Consider the following 5,685-nt stretch of genomic DNA (forward strand, 5'->3'; position numbering starts at 1 on the left):
GAATGTGTCACATTCCCACTGATTCAGCCAGCAGAGAAAAGAAAACAGAAAAAAAACACAGCCACACTTATAGAAGCATGTGTTGAAATGAAGCCTCTGTCTGCCTGGGCCCCTAAGGGACGAGAATGAAGAGTCCACCTGCCCACCAGTGGGAGCACTCAGGGAGAAATAAACTCCTATTGTGGTAAGCTGCTAAGAGTTGTGGGGGGGCTTGTTACCGCAGCAGATGGACCCTGGCGCCTCCGGACCGACACAGGTGGGCTGAGGAAAGCTTGAGTGACCAATGCCTCACGCAGCTCCGGTTACACTGCCTGACCTCGGCCAACCCCGCACACCCGGGCACCAACTGGCCAGAGATTCCTCCTGGCTGGACTAATCTGATGGAATGAGCTGGATCATTTGTGGCACGAAAGGAAGGCAGGATTCCAGCTCCAACAGGAGGCTGGAGACAGACAGACAGCTCGGCCCTGTGCTGCCGCCCCAGATGCCTGCTCCCACAGCGCCACCGTGTCAAGGCCTCGCACAGGTAGACAACTGTACAGAGAGTGCGCTTTCATAAAGCCAGTGCAAGTGCTGAGACGAGCAACAGGATCTCCTGAAGACAGAAAGTCAAGTTCAGTTAGCCAGATTTGCATTTGACTGATTTTTTTAAGGCTGTTAAGAGTTTTAAGAATAATTAGTTACATAATCTAATAGACTTTTCACTCTCTACTTGGCAGATACAGCAACAATTAAACATTTTATATTGACATCAGAATGCTCAACTAATTTTCCAAAGATATTTTGATTGGCTCACTAAATCCAAGCAGATTTTTTTTTTAAGTTTCTACATACAGCGGGCACGGTGGCTCATGACCATAATCCCAGCACTCTGGGAGGCAGAGGCAAGAGGATTGCCCGAGCCCAGGGGTTCAAGACCAGCCTTGGCAAATTGGCGAGACCTTGTCTCTACAATAAATCAAAAAATTAGCTGGGTGTGGTGGTGTGAATCTGTGGTTCCAGCTACTTGGAAGGCTGAGGCAGAAGGATTGCCTGAGCCCTGCAGGTCAAGGCTGTGGTGGCCGGGAGCGTGCCGCTGCACTCCAACCTGGGTGACAGAGTGAGACTCTGACTTAAATAACTAAGTAAAATAAAAAGTTTCTACATGTAGAGAGTACCCCTTATAGTCAACTAATGAGAAAAGATTAACTAAGAGGCAAGTATCAGGATTTTCAATATTGCCTCTCTATGCTAATTTTGTTTTAATAAAAAAACTTGCAGTGACACACACCAAGTGTCTTGGTCTAGAAGAACTTTATATTCATCTTTATATTTTTCTGCAAACTCAAGGTTTTTTTTTATAGGATTTATATTCTTTCATTTTTTGTTTTCTGAATTTTTGCAAATTCTACTCTTGTAATAAATGAACAATCAAGTTTTTAAAATTAAGCGATGTTTCCTTTCCCGAGATTACCTGGCTATCTTTGGGGCCGCTGGAAGGCGGATGTGAGTCCTGCCATGGCCCCAGAGCCTCGCGTGCTAGGGATTAGATGCTGGGGCACACTGGGTGTTGCCTCTCTGATTCAAGAGCAAGGAGCTGAGGCCTGAGATGGGCTGTGAGCAGGGCCACACAGCTAGGGAGTGGAAAGGTGCTGGAACCCAGGTCTGATATCGGCCAAGGTTCATGTGCTTTCCACTACCCCGGTTGACAGGAGCCCCTGGCTTGCATTATTGCTCCGATGCCCTTCTGAAACTGAGGTGGCTATGCCTTTGTTCCCTGGGTTCTGGCACCACCTTCCATTTTCAGGGCATTCAGAAACACACGCTCTCACTTAAGTCCCAATAGCCCTGCAGCCACACAGCATGCTGAGCACTGAAACTCAGTCCTTCTGTCCTCTCGGCCCCTCTCTCCACATCAGCATGCCCTGTGCCCTGGTGATGCAGGTTGGAAAGCTGTGACACGTCTGGTGCCACTTTCCCTCACCGTGGCCCAGGGCAAGTGACTTTGCCTCCCTGTGCATGGACATGATCATGCCAGTTGTCAAGACGACCGAGGAGATCCCATGGGTTGGGTGCCCAGTCCATGTGCATGTCTCTGCGGCAGCACACAGGCTGTCTCCCAGGTGCACTGGGTCAACTTGGGAGGGCATGCTCCTGCTTCCTTCCAGAAGGTCTTCTCTAGGTCATAGGCTCTGTGCCCTCTGCCTCTCCAAACCCTGCCCTCCAAAGCAAGTCACCTCCTCTGAGAAGACTGTCCTGACTCCTTCAGCCCATATATATGTATTTACACACACACACACACACACACACACACACACACACACACGAGGGGCAGTCCCCCAAAGGTCAGAATTATCTTTTGGAGGGCAGGACCCTTGAAGTGCAGGCTTTCCTGCTGGGTAAGTGTTCTAGGAACCCATCAGCATCAGTGCACCAGCTAGCATTGTTGTAGGAGGCTGCATTCAGCTTCAATGGATTTCTTGTCGGTGATTCTTTCAGTATGTTTGCCCATCTCATGATGGGTGATCTACGAGCGCACCTGCCCACACCGCACTGAGTGTTCAGCAGTTTTTGACCAAAATGGCATGACCTTCCTATTCGTCTGGAGTGATTTTGTTTGTTTGTTTCTCCAGATGAAAAACGTTCTCAGAGGGAAACGTTTTGCCAGTGTGGAAGTTGTGAAACAAAAAATGGTGGAAGTACTGACAGGCATCAAAATGGACGCGTTCGAAAACTATTCTGAGCAGTGGAAAAAGCGTCTCTGTAGGAGTATTGCATCAAGTAGACAGCACTTTGAAGGTGACTGAAGTTGAAATACAGAATTTCTTATAAATAATTCCTGGGGTTTCTTGGGTCATATATATATAATGTGTGTGCATGAGCATATAGTCATTTCAAAAGCATCAACCCTTGTCTCTGCTCCGTTGGAAGAACAGATCAAGACCGGGAAGATCAAGACCAGGGTGGGAGGATGGGAAAAGGGTGGGAGGGAAGCCGGAAAAGGAAGGAAGGGGAGAGGCTGCAGCACGCACAATCCCACTTAACCCTCAGAAGAGCCTGTTACGGTCTCCACTACACTGATGGGGAAGGCCACCTGCCATGTCCAAGGCAGCAGAGCCAGAGAGACCCTCTCCCTGCCCACCTGGAAGTGGGCACTTTTCCTGCAAGCCAGGCCGCATCCCCACCCGGGGAGGGGGCACTGTTTAGAACACACACTCCGAGTCAGGCCCCTTCCCAGCCGGGTGCCCTGGGATGCGTCATTTCACTCCAGGCCTCAGGTGCAGTGCCCATAAGATGGGAGCAGTCAAAGGAGCACGGTCCCTGTATGTGGATAGCTGGATGTGGAATGACCCTGCAAGTACAACACTCAGAAAGTCCCTGGGGTGGTTCGCCCTGAAGCCCCCATCGTCCACCCTGAGGAGCCACTTCCGCCTCCCTCCAGACCCCGCTTCTCCTCCTCCCTCCTGCCCCAAGCCCAGGCCCAGCCGGGTCCCAGCTGCTCACGTCAGGCCTACGTGTGTCCCTGTCCTCCACGCAGGTGACTTCCCGCCAGGGCACAGGGGAGTTGTGAAAACAGGAAGTGCATCTTGCAGGGAGCAGGCAGATGAGAGCAAGACTCCACCCGGGCCACAGCTGCCCAGGCTCTCCTCTTGGCTGTCCACTTCCCACTGCGCAGGATCGGTTTCTGCTTCATGTTCAGATCCTCCTGGTTTCCAGTGGGGTCAGAGCCTTGCCTAGCCTCCCACGGCCACGAGGTGAGGAGCCAGGACTTGAAGCTAGACCGTCTGCCTCCACATCTGACCGCATAGCCTCTACCCCACCCCACCCCCCCGTCCTTGCAAAACATACCTTGGGACAGCGGTGCCTCCCGGCAGCTTACTCCGTGCTTCTCTTGAGTTGATAAACTCAGGGTTGAGCTGAGGAGAGGTTACAATACTCATTCATTCATTCACTTGCTACACTAGGTGAAAATGAACAAGACAAGCTCCCTGTGCGCCAGGTACAAGGGCCTATGTCCCGGCAGGGGCTCTCCATCCTGGGTGTGCATTTTAATCTCCTGGGGAGATTTTTAAAACATGCATATGCCTTAGCCAGGTACAGTGGCTCATGCCTGTAAGCCCAGGGCTTTGGGGGGCCGAGGCGGGAGGATTGCTCCAGGCCAGGAGTTCAAAACCAGCCTGAGCAACATAGCAAACAGTGAGATCACATCTCTACAAAAAAAAAAAAAATGCTTATGCCTGGTTCTCACCTCTAGTGATTCTGATTTAATTGTTATAAGATGAGGCCCTCTGCTTTTTCATGTTTTTTGTTTGTTTGTTAAGAAGAAATGTTTTGGGCTGGGTGCAGTGGCTCACGCCTATAGTCCCAGAAGTTTGAGAGGCCGAGGTAGGAGGATCACCTGAGGCCGGGAGTTGAAGATCAGCCTAGGCAAGATAGCAAGACTCCATCTCTACAAAAAAGAATAACAATAATAACTTAAAGAATAAACATTGTACTTTGTAACACTTTTGGATTTACAGAATTATCACAGAGACAGTACAGAGTTCCTGTACACTCCCTACCCAGCTTCCCCTATGACTTACGTCTTGCATCAGTGCAGAGCATTTGCCACAATTAACGGACTGATGTCACTGCATTATTTTATTTTATTTTATTTTAGTCGGAGTCTCACTCTGTCGCCCCGACTGGAGTACAGTGGCACGCTCCCGGCCACTGCAGCCTCGCCCTGCTGGACTCCAGCGATCCTTCCGCCTCTGCCTTCCAAGTTGCCGGAACTACAAGCGCGAGCTACCATGCCCGGCTAATGATGTATCATTACTGATGCATACTTTATGTCGACAGATTTCCTCCTTTTTCTCTCGTGTCCTTTTTCTGTCCCGGGATGCCCTCTGGGGGGTGCACTACGCTTAGCTGCCATGTCTCTTTAGGTCCTCCTGGCAGTGGCAACTTCTCAGCTTTGGGGAGGGGGGTGTGTGTGTGTTTCCCTAAGAGTTCCTCGGATTCTAGTACGCAGCCACAGCTGAGAACTTCTGGCCTAAGGTCAAAACCATGGACACTCCTGAAGCAAGCTGTCTGGGCTCCAGTCCTGTGAACTTGGTCCAGTCAAGCAGCCCCTGGAGCCTTCATTCTCCCACATGGAAAATGGGAACATGCGTGGCAACTACTCGACGTGCTGTTGTGAAGCATCAGCGAGAACCGTGTCGCCCAACTTGTTCGCGCCATGGCATAGGGTGTACAAATCACAGTGGCATCAGCCGAAGGCTCTACTCATAGCCAGGGACACAGGGATCAACATCTCGGCACCCATGTTCCCTGCAGCTCAGGAGTGCCGTGTGAGGAAGTTCTGTGTGGACACAAGCCCTGGGTCAGCAGGAGGCCACCATACGTGATCTGCAATTAACAGAGGAGGACACGGACCTGAAAGAAGCAGGGAGCACTGCAGCCTGGGGCAGAGCTAGTGACCAGGGCCAGGTATGGTCGCGGCCATTCGTAGTGACCATGTGTGTCGTTAGGATGGGACTGTGTGTCTCTCTCTCTCTGGTGAAGGGAACAGTTCTCAAGTCCTGATGGGCCCTGGGTGACAGTTAGGGATGGAGCCGGGACATTCGCCACACAGTGAGGAGCAAACGCAGCCAGGAAGGACCCTGAGGCTGGCAGCACACCAGAGAAAGAACCTGGGAGCTGGACCCCAGGCCTCCTACTCCA

Source organism: Carlito syrichta, unplaced genomic scaffold, assembly GCF_000164805.1.
Source record: "Carlito syrichta isolate Samal-C Ts95f unplaced genomic scaffold, Tarsius_syrichta-2.0.1 Scaffold78750, whole genome shotgun sequence".
Classification (NCBI taxonomy): Eukaryota; Metazoa; Chordata; class Mammalia; order Primates; family Tarsiidae; genus Carlito; species Carlito syrichta.